Here is an 18,021-nt window from a genome sequence, read left to right as displayed (position 1 = left end):
GATGCAGTAGCTGGTTTGCTTCCCCAGACATGTATCTGCAGTGTGCTTTGCACCTTGAAACCTTGCACTCTTGAAAAGCAGGCTGAACTCTCCTCAGGCTCTCCATCTGCCTTCCTGGAGGGGCTGTGATCACTGAAGGTGCTGTTGAATGTCTGAATTGCCATTTCTATTTGATGCTATCACTGTCAGTTATGTCAGAAATGTGTAAATAGAACTCCACCACGTGGTCCAAATTCTTCTTTAGTTACAACACAAGCCGCTTTTTTCTCTTCTAACCTTCCAGCTGGTCACTTTTTTTCTTTGCTGCATGCAAAAGAGCTGATAGCAAATCCAGTTTTGTTCAGCAACATCCTTGTGCTTGGTTGTTTGGTCCCACAGTAAAAGGGATGGAAAGAAACATCACTGCAGCTGGAAGACGGGGCTTTGAGGTTCAGGGGGATTATTGCCCTGGCTGAACTGAGCTCTTAAAAAGCAACTTTTTCAGTGGAACAAGCTACTTCCAAATAGTTCTTAACTTGTATTGCTCTGTGTTCTCACTTCCTGCACTAATATAGAATAGAATAAAATAGAACAGAATAGAATAGGAATAGAATAATTTCAGTTGGAAGGGACCTACAATGACTATCTATCTATCTATCCAAATGGATCAAAGTTTTTTTTCTTCTGTTCTCTTTTTCTTGCTGTCTAGAGTTCCTTATTTTTTACCTGCAGTTGTGCCCTGCCCCTCAGGGGAGATGAAACATTTTTTGGGGGGCCTATGACATGAAGGCAAGGCTGCAGTAGAGCTCAGGAATGTAAAGACATGAATGTTTGTGCAGACATTCCTTTTCCTACTAATGGGCTGAGTTTTCGATAGAGATCTGCCACGCTGAGAATGTCATTACTGCACATCTGCAGGAATTGTTGTCCCAAGGTCTCATGATGAGAGCTGGTTTTGTGTTTGTCCCACTCAGATTAAAGTGGGCCTTGTTTCCAGCAGTGGAGGTTAAGAGCATGTACTGCACCGAAGGATTCCTGATCTTTTGTTTCTTCCCTTCAGCGCTTCACAATGTTTGCAGCGAAGGTCAGAGCACAGAAGAAAAGTGCTTTTTGGTTTTGAGTCGCAAAGCGGTGGCAGCAGTTGAATTTTCCTGAGGGGGAGGTCCCAGGAGAGTCGAGAGCCTCAAAGACAAAGATATTATCTGTAATATCAAGCGCACAATAATCTTTGTGTTTTAGTGTTCCCTAACCACAGGAGATTAAGTAAGAACACTGGGAAGCAATGTAGTATTTGTAAGTCAATAATGGAGCATAGATACACAAGGATTTAGACACACATTTTCAGTTGTAATGGGAGGAAGATAAGAAAAACCCCACCATTTAAGAAGCCTAGAGACGCTCAATGGGTGAAATGCCTCAGATTGTGTAATTTAGATAAAGACTCACTGATGTCCTATTATATATTGTAACTAAGCACAGTCAATTTTTCTAAGATGTTTTCAGTCACTTTACTGCTTATTTTGTTTTGTTAGAGACGACACTTGGAGAGCGAGAGAGTCCTTTGTTTCCAAAGAGCTCATCTGCTCCTCTTGCCTACTCCCCACTTGAGAGCATTTTTTTCTTCATGTGCCATCATGTTTATTTCCCCAGCAACAGTGACTACATCTCAAACATGATTTCATAGAAATGAAAAGCTTCCAGAACAAGTGTCCACAGCAGTTAAAAAGCAGAGGCTGAAGTCTCCTTCCCTTCACCCCCAGATTTCTACCTAATCACAGTTTAGGATTAATGACTGTATTTCTCATGTTATGGAGTTTTAAAGCACTGTAGTTCTGGAACTGATTATTCACTCAAAGCGCAGACTAATGGGACATAATTTTTTATTGATTCAGTGCTCTGACTTTCCTGTAAATCTCTTATTCCTTGTCTTCCTGGTATTCTTCCAGGTACCCATCAAAGCCATGCTTGCTGTCACTTGCTATGGATAAGGGAACTGGTTACAAAATCAGGAGAGAATATTTATCCAGGTATCCTGTTCACTGGTGGGATGCACATCTGTCAGCTAGGCTGGGGGTACAGCTGATGTGTGCCTCCCTGCTCCTACCTCTTATCCAGATGATGTAAAAATCTTTAAGTCTTCTAGAGCTTGGAAATATTTCCAGTTCTGGCAGGAAAGCCTTCTACTTTTATGTCCGGCTTGCTGGAGTTCAGGTCCCCATTGCTAATAACTCAACTAGGAGCATCCTTTGAAATGTTGTGTGTAATTCTAGATAATTCCCAGAATGGTGAATTTAAAGCGTAACAGATGCTGAGAAGGGGGGTGCTAGTGGTGGTTTACAGCATGAGATTAAAAGACTCTGGCTGACAAAGCGTAACAAAATGAGGGTTGAGAGGGGATGTGATCATCTCTGAGTATTTCAGGAAAGGTGTCAGTGCCACGCAGGAGCAAAATATCCCCAGCTATTAAAGTGTGTGAATTATATTGGCACAAGAAAAAATGGGTATTAATAAGAAATAAACACCTTTACACTGGAGAGGAGAACAAGGGTTTTAATGGTCAGAAAAGTGATGTGTTTGTTAGGAGATGAAAGGCCAAAATTCTAGGCTGAGTTAAAAGGGACCTTAATTGCTTCATGAAAAGTGATTGAAGAGGGGTTTGCCTGCAACCGCAGATGCTGGTTTCAGTGACCACAAAAGGGTTTGGTCCTAAATTCTCCTTTCCTTTTACTTAAATATCTGTCTATAGCCTGAAGGAATGAAGAAAGGCTGTGATATTGAGTTTGCCCTCCCATTTTGGGTAGTGATCAAGGACAGCCGCTCTCACAACATGAAGGGTGCTTCTGGGTAAGTCACCCCTCCTTTGGCTCCCTCCTTGTTCTTCTCATGTCAGGCTTAGCCTACATCTCCTGCTTTGGTTGTGGTTCACATCACAAGGTTTTTCCCTTCATATCCTGCATGCCTGGAGTGTTTCATATGCTTTGAGACAGAAGGTGAAGGGTTATGGGCTCTGTACATTTGCCTGTCTTGTGTAATGGAAACTTCCTCCATCAGCTTTTGGACGGGCAATCCACAGCCACAGGAAGAAAGACCAACCAGCTCAAGACGTGTGTTACAAGTCATAGCCAAATTATTTTGTTAATGATGCATCTCCTACCTCTTTGCCCTTACCAGAATACTGGAGGTGCAGATATGGCAAAAAAAATATTACACTTCTGGGAAAGGATTTTTACAAATGCTTGGGCCCTACAATATGTTAGGCACTGGGACTGGATCCAGCAAAACACAATCCAGCTCTTTAGTGTCTTCTCCAGCAAAGATTTAGAACTTCAGAAAAAACCCCAGCAAACTAGAAGACACGTTCAAAGTAAACCACAAGAGCTTATCCCTCACATTAGATGACACAAGTTGTGAAACTACCTGCTGCAGGATGTTGTGACAGTAAAAATCAGGGAAGACCAATCCATGAAAGAAAAATAGTCTGAGGGCTACTGAGATAATACTTCTGGCTCTGGAAGTCCCTAAGGTGCAAAATGTTGGAGACTGAGGAGGTGTTATGGATGGGTATGACTATATGCTATAATTAATTATGGCATAACTGTTTATTATTAGCTTGGTATTATCAATTTTTAGACAGGACTAACAATTATGAGGTATCCGGTTTGGTCACTTACAGAGAATAAATGTAGGTCTAGTTGGATGGAGACTTTGGTGTGGCCTAGTACAGCTTGTCTTGTATTTTGGGCTTTCTTCCAGCCTACCCTTTACAGGTGGAGGTAGCCCTCTACCCCCTGCAGAGCCTGGTTCACTACCCATTCTTTGAAACAATGCCTGCAAAAGTTTTAGCTAAGTAACTTAATTAAAAATATATGATATCTGCAAAAAGCTGTCACTGATTCCCCAGAAGGTCTTTGTTCTGGTTTGAGCAAGACGTGGGTTTTTTTATTTCCAAAGACAGCTTGATCCTAAGCTAGCACTGACTTAACCAGGTTGCCTGAGCTGGTGGAAGGATGGAAGTACCGTGGCAGGACAAGGCATGGCTCCTTCTCCTCTAGGATCTACTTCCACTCTCCTAGCTTGCTGAGAAGCAGCATGCTCTGCATGTTAAGTATCAACATGGCACCAAATTTCATGCGCGGTTTTGATAAATAAAATCTGTGTTCTAAGCGAAGGCACCCAGACAAAGCCCCTTTGTGAAAGCAAGACTTAGACCTAGTGTATGTCTTTGGGAGAAATGCAGAATTCGTTTTGGGGAGGGAAACTGATACGAACAGCAGGCCATTTTCCTCTACAAAGGCTCTCTTTCAAAGCTGGTGCATGCAGCAGAACAAAGGCTGACCCCACAATAGCTTGGAATATTTGATAATTTGGCTATTGTACATGCATACATCATGCCTGGCCGTAAATAAATAGGGCCATGGTTGGATCCACTTTGAGGATAAAGTCAGCCTGTTCCCCATTAGCATTCTGGTTTCAAGGAAATGCTTATTTTGTGTCTCTGCATTCTCTTGGCCAAGGTATGTCCGTCTTGCCACCAAGGCCAAAGGGTCTCAGTTTCAAGCCCAATAACCAAGACACAAAAAGTTTTGCCACCATATTAGAGGCAACTTCTTTACTGATACTAAACTGGTTCATTACTTCTCTCTCCTATTCCTGTAACTTCTCTTTTTTCTTAATGACCTTTTCTTGGCTGAATTAATGGCCAACCAATAAGTAGCTCAATAAGAACTTTTGTCTTACAGGCAACTTGAGGCCCATGAGGTAAATATATAGATTAACTCTCCACTTCTGTTGTTCCTTGTGTGTAAAAAGGAGGAAGATACAACTGCCAAAGCCTATCCTTAGGTGCCCGAGATACTCCAACAATAGAAGAGTGTCTCTTGCTCAAGCATGTAAAGCAGTGGTAGTGTGCAGATTAGTGATGGTTCTTATAAGTTGTCCACAAAGTTTTATGGGGATGGAACATATTTGCTCAGAGCATTTTGTGGTTATGCTCATAATGCAAGGAAAATTTTGGTTGCTGCACTGGAAACATAGCAAACCACAGTGCATTTACAATGTAAACATTTGAGCTTTTGTTAATATAATTGTCTGTAACTGGAGAACAAAACAAGCAGGGTGAGACTCTTGAATAGTCATCAGTTGTTTTACTGGATGAAACAATTTTTACTTGGACATTTTGATCCCATTCAGTTCATTGATTGGCATTAGGCAAGAGTTTTTGCAGCCATAGTTGTCAGAGCCTGGCATGAATGATTTGTCTCCTATGACATAATGTCACATGGCATAACAGCACATAAACATTTTCTAATATCGTCAAAGTCTTTGCACATGTTTTAATACTCAGGCCAAGAACACAGAGATCTGTTCCAGAATAAGAGCTGATGACATGTATGACTCAGTACATGGAGTTGCCTCTAAATACATAAGGACTTGACTATCATCAGCATTCACTCTGAGAATTTGTGGCATTCCTATAAATTGACCTTTTTTTTTTTAGTATTTACTATTTGCATTCCTCAAATATTGTGAAGACACGTAGTGATGAAGGGGCAGAAAAGTACCAGAAAACTACATGGGGAAACTTCAGACTGTGGAAAATTGGTAGAAAAGAATAAGAGAGTACGAAGTTAGTAGGGGGGGTAAATAGAATAACAGAGTACTAAATTAGTAGGGGGGATAAATATGAAGCCACTTCCATGGATTAAGCCTGGTTAAAGCAGATGAAATGGATAAGGAATGGACTAACAGCTGGATCAGCCTGGAGGAGAGGAGACTAAGGGGAGACCTCAATCTACAGCTACCTGCAGTCTACAACTTCCTCATGAGGGGAAGTGTAGGGGTAGGCACTGATCTCTTCTCTCTGATGACCAGTGACAGAACTCGAGGGGATGGCCTGAAGCTGTGTCAGAGGAGGTTTAGTTTGGAAAAAGTTCCCCACCCAGGCAGTGGTTGGGCACTGAACAGGCTCCCCAGAGCAGTGGTCACAGCACCAAGCCTGACAGAGCTCAAGAAGCATTTGGACAATACTCTCGGGCACATGGTGGGATCCTTCAGGTTGTCCTGTGAAGGGCCAGGAGTAGGACTTGACGATCCTTTTGGGTCCCTTCCAAATCAGGATATTCTATAATTCTAACAGACTGCTATAGTGGTTTATCTTGGGTTGCTTTTCTGCATATTCATAAGCGATCTGGAAGAGGAGTGATGTAGTGGTTTAGGCCTCTTTCCTGGCAACCAGGTCAAAATTAAGGAAGTATCCATATACCGCAAGTAAATAAAGAAGTGACAGCAGTTCCTGATGATGCAGAGTTGACTGAGAATAATAAAAATTAAAACTGACAGTAGAGATTAACAGAAGGATCTCACAAAAGTTATTGGCAGAATGGTAGAATATCAGATGCAATTCATGTACTTAAGGAAAACAAAACAATCCTAACCATGCACAGCGGTAAGGTCTAAAATTAGCTATTGCCACTCAGAAAGAAGAGCTTCGACTCATCCTGTATAACCCTATGAAAATGTCAATTCAATGCTCAGCAGAGAGAAAATGGCAAATCAGATATCAAGTATTGTTCAAACAGGAAAAGTGCACAAAAAAGAGAAAACATAACAAGCTACTCTAGAAATGTTTTGCACTCACAGCTGGGAGGCTGCACACCCAGAGCAGTTCTTAACTCCCTTGCTGAAAAAAAACCCCAAGCTGAAATAGAAAGGATGTGGAGAAAGGCAACAGTAATGGTAACAGGAATAGGACCTCTTCTCATGAGAAGACTTTTTACTGACTAGGAAGGGGACTGATTGAAAGGGTCTGTGTTTGAAGCTGCAATGTCGTAAGTGCAATAGAGGAGGTGAATAGTGAACAAAATTATCTACCTTTTTCCTCCCCAAATGAGAACTTGGGGTCCTAAAATTAACTCTTTTTGTTTTCAGTAACAGAATTTTTAAACAAAACCCAGTTCTTTACACAGTCTAGCATTGAACAGTAGAATTCACTGTAGAAACTCAAGAATAAAGGGCTCCAAAAAGTGATTAGAGAAATTCAAGGGAGAAAAGTCCATTGAGACTGTTAATCGTAAAGGATCTAGTGTGGATCAGCAAGTCCAAAAGATGCTCATGGATTAGAAAATATCTGGATTAGAATGTCATGTCCTTATTGCCCAAGTGTTCATTGCTGCCAAAGACAGGATATGGTCCCATACCTCACCCATGGGCCAAGTGTGGTCCCACAGTAAGTGTCCTTGAATTTTCCCTAGAGCTATAAGGAGCTCAGTAAATTTGGTGCCAAATGTCTTTTAAAAACTGGCCTTCAGACTGGTGCTAGACCTCAAAACTCTGACTTTTCCAAAGTTACAAAGATGGCAACAGAGTCTGCAAGAGCACTCAGATCTCCTGTGTCTCCACGCGATCATGTACCATAGGATGAGGCAAACCAACCCACCTCCCCTTGTGCACTTCTGCTTCTGTTCTTTGCAATTAAGGCACCATTTAATCATTTGCTAACATTTTCAAAACATTTATCCCATGCCAATGACAGATTTTGAGATAGCTGTAGTGCAGAGAAGCTGCTTTTTCAGAAACATCTGAAGGCAGTCACAAAGCTGAATTGACAGGGAGTTTCCATTGCTTGCTCTTGCTGCTCAAAGGTTTGCTTCCTATGACTCAGCCACTGATGTGACTTGGTTACTCATCAGAAACCTGCTTTAGGAAAAGACTAATTTTGAGCTGAATTTGATTAATATCTAAACAGTGGAGCAGAGGCAGAGGCTCAGAACTGGGGTTAGCAATAGGATGGGGTAAGGAGGACCAACAGCTTTACGCACTTCACTGGTACAAGCTTCTGCTTCCATAACAAACCTTTCCTTCTTCCAGAGACACAAGAGCTGCACTGAGCCCCAGGGATTTGGGTTAACCTCAGAAAGCAGTGTGTTTAGTCCTGTAGCCTGCTCAAGGGACCTACCTGCTTGTGTTCTTGGATGTGTATGTGCTGATGTGACCCCTCCTGCAGCTAGGTGAGCTGCATGCCACATCCCCACCCCGTGTCTTTGGGACCAGGCAGCTGAGCCAGCATAAGAAAGGCTGTTATTTAACATTGCCATGGGCCAACAGAAAATACTTCTTTCAGTTGCAGGAGGAAACCAGAAAGGGAGTGGTGATTCACGGTGAACCTATGAGTCATAAGAGTTTGAGAGGGTTATATTAGGGTAGGGTAGGATAAACCCTACTCCGTACTTGATGGAAAGCCTTCAAGTCACTGTCTAGCTCGTTTCCCTGCTATAATCAGCTGTGCTGCCTCGTGCTTGTTTAATTTGCACTATATTGCCTTGCCCTTTGCCTGACTGTTTTGATAAAGAGTGAAAATCATTTTCATGCCCTTGGTGTTGTGCAGTGAATTGGTTCAGGCTGGACAAATCTGTTCTCTCTCCCAAGGCCAGGCTCGGAATGAAGGATGGGTCATTGCAGGAGGTTTTTGTCAGCAGCTGCAAAGCCAAAGCCCTGAGAAACTCATCACTGATACAAGGAAGACCTATGCGTCTGGCCCCCTTGATCTCTTCTTTGTCAAATTTTAAATCTCCCTGTCTCCTGCATGTCTGGTAGACAGAGACCAGAGGGCACCTGAAGCTGGTGAAAACAGGAGGGAGAAGTGTGGCTGCAGAGTTTGGCCCTTGCCTTGCCAGCAGCAGAAGCCGGCCTGAGTGGGAAAGCTGGAAAAGCATTTCCAGTGTCGTCTTTCTGCACTCGGGATTCACACAGGTTCCAGAGGAATCACACCTGCTGAGGGATTGTAGGTGGGTTGACAGCACTGCAGCCTGCTTTCACCTACAGGACTTCTTATGTGGCTGGAGCAAACACTGAAGATGGCTCATGTCAGGCTGGCAAATCTGAAGGATGAGCAGTCCATGCCGTGTCTCCCAGTTGCACAGCACAGATCCTGCAAACCACAGCACTGGTGGCTGTTCTTGGCTGCAGACCTGTAACTCTTCTCCAGAGCAGAGGAAGACCTGAATCCCAAAGGCCATACTGTAGGAAGTCAGACCAGATACTGTCAGTGCTGCTGAAAATTGTTGTGAACCTTGAATATTCATGTAGTCAATTATTACTGTAGCTGTGACTGCTCTGAGGATGTAATCCGTGTGAGACATGCAGGGAGAGAGATCTTTTGTTATACTGTCTTCAGCTTTCTTTTATTTATTAAGAAATCTGCACAGGGCTTAGGAAAACTAGTCTTTAAATCTGTCATCAGCTTTTAAAAGACAAGCCCCAAAGCTCCAACTTACTATTATCTGAGAAACTTGTGAAATAAAAGCTGGGGAGGCATGTGGGTGCTGAGCTCTGTTTTCCAACTCCATGAATGAAGCTGTAAATGAATGGGGAATGGATAGCTCGTGTCTCCTCCCTGCATCAACACCTCTGCCAGGAAAGGGCCTGTTTCTCCACTGAGCTCACCCTACTAGAGGTAATTAGGCTATTGTTAGACACTACCAAGACAGAACAGCAGATTTGTGTGATCTCCCATGCTGGGCATGGGGTTTACTCATTTGACTTCATCTTTCCATTCTGTCCCTATGGAGGCAGTGTATTCATGGGCAGTATTACACTGTGGTAGCTTCTCTAAATTGGGATTCCATGTGTCTGATGCAGCTGCTTCACTTGGTCTGTGAATTCCTCATCAAATATGTAGAGGCAATCCCAGGTGGGAGGGTGGACTCAGGGTCCCTACAAACACCTTGCAGTCATTTTCACTTCAGAAAGTCCAGATGAGTAAATATCATCCATGAAGTGGTTTCTTATAGAAACAGCATGTTGTTTGCCCTAAAAATGAAGAGCCTTTTCTCATTTCCAGAAACAGCATGATAAATATTTTCATTTCAGTGTGATTTTTGTTGGGAATCATTTTCATTTAGTTTCTTATCACAGTGACTTGGGGGCTAAGAATAACTAGAGTCTAGCAGTTCCTAGCTGATGAGACGCGTATTTTGAGAACTAGGTTCAAACTTGCATTACTCATAGGAAGCATAATCTGCTGCTGCACTGTGCTCAGCAACATGCAACTACTCCAGCCTCTTTGCACCGAAGGAGCTTGATAACAAGCAGGACAGTGATAGCTGCCTCCAGCCCTCTAGCTGGGAATAGCTGATATTTCCCAGATAGCTGCTGCTGCTGGAGATACCCACGCAGAGCTTATTAGTGCCACACTGGCTTCTGTTTTGAAGGTTTATGAAGATGCTCCATACGCAAACATCTGTATTTGAGTGCAGAGAAGCCTTTTGCAGCCAGCAGGTTTGCAGTTCACTGGGGACATGGCCTGATCCCCTGCTCAAGTCAGGCAGCTGGAGCCTTCCCCCAGCAAGGGGGCTGCCTTGGGCCTGTGGAGAGCCACTCTAGACCAGTGTAGCAGTGTGCAAATGTGCCTGTTTACACTGGCCACCTCTTATCACCTGGCAGTGGTCTAGTGTGTTGTGTCTGGTCTGTGAGAAGACACAGTGGGGTACGGACCACAGAGCACAGGCCACATGAAACCTGTGGTTTGGTGGGTGAGCTGCTTCCTCAGACAGCTGGATTAAAACTGACACAGGTCTCTGGGCTGATGTCTCACTTCTCCTTTACAAGCACGCCCTCCAGTTAGGTACCCTTGTTTGGTCTTGGAGTGGTTTTGTTTTTTTTTTTTTATCTTCAGATGGTCAGAGAGGAGAGAAGGGATATAAGGCAAATGCTTTTCAATTAGAGATGCTCAGCAGGGCTCTGTGTGCTCTGGATGCTCCAAGTGTCCAGTACAGGGAGTTGTCCCTGTTGGGGCTTTAACCAGTCAGTGTTATGTGTGCCCTGGAGCTCCACAGCTTGAACATTTGCAAAGCCATGGGACTGGAGGGAGCAAATGAGGACAACATGGAAAGGTCTGGGTCGCCTGTAATGTGGGAGGTGAGCAGAAATGCCAGAGGAGTCAGGCACTCGGAATGGGAGGGGGCAGATAAAGCCCGCAGGACTGCCTGGGAGGGGCAGGAGAGAGTGTGGGAGGCTTCACTGCCATGTCAGGGGCAGGGGAACTGTAGAGGACTCCAGTTTTCAGCTTAGAGGTGGGATTGAGAACCTCAATCCCTCTTGCCTTCTTCAGGCCAAAAAAAAGTTTCTGTTATCTTTTTTTTTTTTCTTTTTTTCTGAAATTCAGATTTTGATGTGAACAGGACATAGAAAGGAAAAATAGCTTGTGTCAAATGAAAAAAAAAGGAAGCAGAAGCAAATATGTACACTGAAGTGTCTGAAATATGGTGTGAAATGAGTGGCCAGTTGCTATTTGGAGTTGCAACTGGCTGAAGGCAGTGTCACTGCAGTGAGGTGAATGAAGTTTATTAGATTTCTCTGCAATGGATGAGACTACACTCCCAAGAAGTCAAAAAGGAAGCTGTGAATCTTGGCCATTTTTAGAACCACAAATCATTACAGGGGGAAAGAAATTTGGGATCCGATTTAAAACACAGAATCACAGAGTATCTGTAAGCAAGGACTCATGCAAAGGTGCACAGTGCAGTGGTGACCCAGAAGTACGGGTCCCACAGGATGCTCTTGAAATTGGACCACTGCCAGCAAGCTGTGGTGCTCTCCAAGAGGATGCAGGAAGATGCTGATAGTAATCAAAAGCAGAGAAGTCTTAGAAGGTGTTCAAGGTTTTCATCTTGTTTGGTGGAAGTGCTACCACACTTCCTTCATGTAGTAGGTGTTGATGTGGTGCACCCACTGGGGAAATGATGGGGGCAACCAGGAGGGCCAACATCTGGCCATACGTGTGGACAGTGGTGTGACTGGTTTCAGAGCCCTTTAGGTGCCTGAAGGCCTTTGGAGATGTTTATCTTTGTCCCTATGCCCTTCCCTTGACAAGATACATCCTATTTGCCTGTGTTAAGTGCTTTGAGATCTGCTGAGTTGTTAAGCTCTGGGTTATGATTCCTGCCAGTGTCCCTGTGGGATGTGCAAGGGTCCTGTTCACAGACTGTGTGATCATTCTGCTCAAGCCATCACTGGCCCTGGGAGGATCTGGGCATTCATACCTGCCAAGCCAGGCCCAGGCACCAACGTAAAGATCAGAGAGGGAGATACACTTTGTCTGGACAAATGACTGACTATTGTTTGAAGGAAGATAAAAAAAGGGCTGTTGGTGGTTACAAAATGAACAGCTATGAGTTGTGGTATCAGGGGGCCTGAGAGGATGCCTGTACAGTTTATTTGTCTTTTTTTGTTTTGCTCAGATTTAGTAAATACTAGCTAGGGAGAACTTAAGCAATGCCTTCAGTCTCTGCTCTGTGCAGGTCAGATATGAGGTTGGTGAGATCAGCAGAGACTCCACTAAATTCCCTTCAGAGGATCAATCTAAGAGCAGCAGTAACTCCAGCCATGCTGCCACAGGCCAGGTGGGAATTTCTTGCCACAAATGGAAAAGTGAGCTTGGGAAGAGCTAGGCCATAATTTCTAGCAAGACACAAGCACATGTGCTTATTTATTGTGCCTGTAACTGGATGTGAACTCCCTTCTTGAATTCACAGTGATTTAGAGGAAAAACGCCCCTCTTCTAGCTGTCCTCAACGAACACAACAAAAGCACGCCTTGCCAGCTGATTTAGTTCTTTCATGGGGTGAGATGTGAACAGGCAGCCATGTCTTCTCTGTTTCCAGGTCTTGATGCTGCTCTGAGAAGTCCTGTGAGTACTGTGGGCAGCTGGGGAGGCAGAGGATCCGCAGGACAGCCCCAGGGGCCCTGCCTGCAGGAGAGACAGGCAGGAGGAAAATCAATGGCACTGAAATTAGGAGGGGTCAGCTTGTGTCAGGCTTGTTGGGAGAGTGGCATGACTGGCTGCCAGGTTCTTTCCTTCTCATTTTGATTGCGGTGCAGGGGCCAGTCATGTTGCAAAGGGGTGCTGAAGTGGTGAGACCTGGTCTGCAATGACTGTGTCCATGTGTGCAAGGAACAGGTGTGATCGAACGTCCACATGATGTGGCCAAATGTGACCAAAACATCCAAATGCAAGACATTGCTGTGCCAGAGCAAAGAGACTAAAGGAGAGATCTGAGGTAACCTGCCTCAACTACTGACTGATGCTGTGAAGCCAAGTAGCTCTTGCACACACCTACCCTGTGTGTGTGTGTGCGTGTGCATGTGCCCAGTGATGGCAAAGGCAGAGCAGTTTTCCTTTGAAGCACACAATTCATTCACAGTGTTGGGTGCTTTGCTGGAAGGAACCACGGCTGAGTGGTTCACACCAAACTGTGCCTGTCTTGGGGATGCTCAGGGTTATGCCTTTCCTGAGGCTGGATTCAGTGTGGATGGGACTGAGCTGAAGGTGAGGTCCCTGCAGTGTGGGTGTAGGTTGGCATGGTACACTCAGGGCTCCTGTTCAGCGCAGGTAAACCTGGTTCCAGGTTTGGAAACCTCCAGGCAGAGATGTGCAGGTGCTCATTCCTCACTCTCATACCCATCTGCTCTCAGTGACCACACACCGAGCGCTTTCTTTCTACTTCCCATTTTTGCAACTCTGGTTTGATTTCTCATGCAGACCTGACCTTGCCAAAGGTTATGGCTGCTCTAACAAGCTCCAGCTGCTGTTTAGGAAGGGCACCTGGAGCCAGAGCTGCAGGAGGAGGCTGTGCTTATGCAGTTGGTGAGAAGGGTTTTGAGCCCTGGCTCTCACTCTTGTGTGAAAGCTCTTCCTCCCGGACGATGGGAATGAAGGATGGGGCATCTTAGGCCTGAACAGGAATGATTGAGCACTTGCCTGTGATGCTGGCAGCATGACAGCCCTTTCTCTGTGGCCTGGGTAGAAAAGTGCCTTGGCTTTCTCATAAAAATTATGTTGCATGGGGCAACATAAGCACATAGACCTGTTGGAGCGAGTCCAGGGGAGGACCATGAAAATGATCAGAGGGCTGAAGCACCTCTCCTGTGAAGAAGGACTGAGAGAGTTGGAGGTGTTCTCTTCTGGAGAAGAGAAGGCTTTGGGGAGAACTTATAGCACATTCCAGTACCTAAAGTGGCTACGAGAGTGCTGGAGATGGACTTTTTGTGAGGGCATATGGTGATAGAACAAGGGTTAATAGCTTTAAATTGAAAGAGGAGAGATTTAAAGTAGATATTAGGAAGAAATTCTTGACTATGAGGGTGGTGAGACACTGGTACAGGTTGCCCAGAGAACTTGTGGATGCCCCATCCCTGGGAGTGTTCAAGGCCAGGTTGGATGGAACTTTGAGCAATCTGGTGTAGTGGAAAGTGTCCCTGCCCATGGCAGGGGGTTAGAACTGGATGGTCTTGAAGGTCCCTTCCAACCCAAATCATTCTGTGATTCTATGAAACCTTTCTTATCAGGAGGAAAATGACAAATGTCAAATTTTTGAGAGAAAACATTTCCTTGCTATGAATTAATCTGCACAGAGAGGGAGAGGCTGAGACATTCAACTGAAAGAAGAAGAAAGCCTGGCCCTTGGGGCCCTTGTTGCTGCTCTGTGGTCTGAGTCAGCACTGTCATGCTGGGGCAAAATTGGACAAACCAGCCACAGCCCTATTTCATTTCTCCATTATCTGAGAAAGGGCTGAGTGAGGTCCCTGACCCTGGGGCAACAGCTGAAGAAGCCCTTCTTTTCTCTGCCTCTGGCCTGCTGGGGTGGTTCTCTCCATGGCAGGGTTTTGGTTTGACTCTCTTCCCTAATGTCTGTAACAATGTGGCAGTGCAGGCATGAGGAGACCCAGGCAGTGCCCAGAGGGATGAGAGCCCTGGCCCCACTCACCAGTAAGCTGCCTGCACTGAGGGAGACGATGGCCTTGTAGTAGTGCTCAGAATGACTGCTATACTAGAGGCATGATGAAATCACTGTCTAAATCCTCCCACTTGCTATTTAGGGCACATACAGGCTCTATGAGGAAGCCGGGGCACACGTTTTGACCTCAAGTAAACATCCCTTCCAGAGACTTTCCTAGGTAAAGCTGTCAAATGAGGATCTGCCCATATGAAGTGCGCCTCAACTTGTCTACCCCTCCTTGGGGTCAACAAGTGAGTGCCCACATAATTTTCCACGCTGCCTTTGTCCCCGTTGATGTAGTGCAGCTCTCTGGGTACCACACTGGAGTACATCTCCCTTTCTCTCATTTGTAAAGGAGTTATTTATTGCCACTGACTGCAAGATGGTGAAGTGGCTCCTGGCAGCCATGTAAAATGCCTTAACAGATCATTGATTGCCACAGATGAGAAGGCAGCAATTACACTATTTACACCACAGTTGTTTTGTTTTACAGCCTAATTCGTATTCATTCCCCTGTAACAAACTTCAAAGAAAAAGCACCCGTTCATTGGTGTTACTCATCTGTATAATTAAACAGTTAGCGCCTGATCTGTCAAACAGATAAAGGTTCATTCAGGTTTTGCTTGCAACGTGTTTGCTCAGTGGAAGGGTGTAGCCCCTCAGAATTGGCACAGCTACATTAAAACCAGCTCTGTTAAAGTGATGAATGGGGGTTTGGATAGTTATGCAGGCTGCTCTTACAATGGGAATAGTGTTGATTTTAGACCACAGGGTGTTTGCTTAGGTTTTGGGGCTGTATTATGATCCCAAAGCTTCCTAGGTTGAATAGGCTGAGCATTCAAACCACTTCAGATGAAAACAGAAACAAGTGTGTCCCACACCTCCAAATCCTCTCTCTTTCCTAGAGTACTGGAAGGGATATGAGTGTGACTTCTTCCCTTCTTAAATCTGAACATGACAGTTTCCAAATGGGATGATCTTGCAACATCTCTTTACCATCTCTGTCCTTTGCACTGCGATTGCAAATAGGGAGTGAATAACACTGATCACTCCAGATGGCACTGCTATTTGATTTTCTGGTTTATAATTGGCTTACATTTCCTTTTTGCCTGCCATGTGCTCTTTGCATTTTACAGGGAAAGGATGGAACTATGTGGGCACAGCTCTGTCCCAGATCACCCTGTCAGTGGAACAACCCTGTGGGAGACTGCATTGTCCTACTCTGACCACCTCTTTGTGGCTTCATTTGAATCCCAAGGAGATGCACCTATAAGGTTCTAATCAACGCTAGCCTGGCTTGCAGGGTCTCATTTATTAGTGTTGGATAAGCTTTGCCTGCCTTTCCTTTAGGTGGTGTGCCAGACTTGGTGTCTGCATCCCCCGCTGAGAGTGAAACTTGTTTTGACCAAGGCTTGAGCTCTTATTCTGCCTCTTCTCAGGTCATTTGGGTGCCAGTGAATTCAATGCAACCATGAAGGACCTTCTGAACTCCTTATAATGACCAGTGCAGTGCTCCATCACTCTGCTTGGTTTGACCACTGCTGTCTGTGTTTACCTTTTTTGCACTTTATCCTGTTGCTGGATTTCACCAGACCAAGGTGAAAGGGAAGATCTGTGCTGGGTTCTGCTCTCGGACCTGTGTGGTCTAGTGACCAGCCTTTGCTGTAAATCAGCCTGGTGACAACTTTTAAGGGTTGTTTTTGTGGTTTTGTTTGTTTGTGTTTTTTGTTTGGTTTGGGGTGTGTGTGTGGGTTTTTGGTTTGGTTTGGGTTTTTTTTTGTGTGTGTGTTTTGTTTCTGATTTTTTGTTTGTTGGTTTGGGTTTTTGTTTGTTTGTTTTTGTTTTGGTTCGGGTTTTTTTTTTTTTTTTTTTTTTTTTTTTTTTTTTTTTTTTTTTTTTTTTTTTTTCCCTGAGAATCACTTATCTAGTCCTTTCATGGTTTTAGAGAAGTGATACCTGCTATTCCTGTGCAGGCAACACTGGGGGCATTGGGTAGTGACTAGAAACAGACAAGAATCAGATCTGCTCTGCACTGCTGTGAACTTAAAGGAAGTAAAACCATCAGAGATGGATCAGACCTCTCAATACTACCCACACACATCCTCCAGATTTCTGGCACTTTGACATATGCTGCTTGCCATGGGTACTGCTGGTGAGTCAGGCACAGAAATGAAGTGCTCTCCCCAGTTTAGGTGCATGTACCCTTAATGCAACAAATATATGTACTTCAGTATTTTACATGTATAGATCCTTTTACATTTCTATCCTTTCTATCAGGACTTGTTTGTCAGCAACAAGGTGTGTGCCCAGCTTTTAGTTTTGATTCCTAATAAAACATTGGCTTGGGTGTCCAGCATGGGAAAACTAAGCTTTCAGTTGCTTGGAGAGCTATTTTCTACTTTTCTATTCAGAAATGTGGATTATTTGGGTAAATAAATGCCCTTTTGCTGAGAGGAGACAAGAAAAAAGTCTGGTCACTCTGACCGGACCCTCACTTAGTACATCTCTCTGTCTCTTTGCTTTTTGGGCACCTCAAACCTCCCAGAGCTGCTTTAGGTGAGGGCAAGAGCTCACCATGAGTGCTTAGCAATTCATTCAGATTCTCCCCTCTGCCCACTGTAATAACATTTCCCCAGCTCTCTACCATGTCTCATTTTGAACAGAAATAGCTCCCGAATGTATTGAGATCGCAGAATTTTCAAGTTTTTAATGTCCTCCATTTCTTCCAGATGCCCATAGAACCTCCTGCCAATTTGTGTCTTTTTTTTTTTCCAGGAACTTAGGTTTCAGCCAACCAGCATGTCTGCAGCTTCAATTAGGGATTAGGAAGCAATTAGAGTAAGCAAAGAGCAGTACTGGGAAAAGGCCAATGACCTTGAAGTTTTCTCTGGGGAAGCAAGAAACCCACTAAGAGGCAGGACAAGATTTCACTGGCATTACACTGCAAGGTCATCCTAGCATCCCTGTTCTTGCTGATTTTCCCTTAGTAACCTAGGCTACTCTGTGGTTAATTTGTGAATCTAAGAGCTTAATTTAGGTTGAAATTCCCTTTCCTCCTGCAGGGTCTTTGTCCCTCTTCAAGCAGCAGCAGCAAAGTCAGGAGATAACTTGTGAACCAACTAATCTGGACAGGTGTTCATGGGCCTGGGAAAACCCGTGTTCATGGGCCTGGGAAAACCCATGTTCATGACCCAGAATTTACTTCACTTCTTAGTTCCACGTCTTGTTCCTAAACGACATGAGAAAGGAAATTTTGGGTTTTGCATGG

Source organism: Pipra filicauda, unplaced genomic scaffold (genome assembly GCF_003945595.2).
Source record: "Pipra filicauda isolate LSUMZ 115617 unplaced genomic scaffold, ASM394559v2 scaffold151_size3305965_pilon, whole genome shotgun sequence".
NCBI classification, from domain to species: domain Eukaryota; kingdom Metazoa; phylum Chordata; class Aves; order Passeriformes; family Pipridae; genus Pipra; species Pipra filicauda.
The sequence above is the reverse complement of the archived record's forward strand: the minus strand, read 5'-3'. Positions refer to the sequence as shown.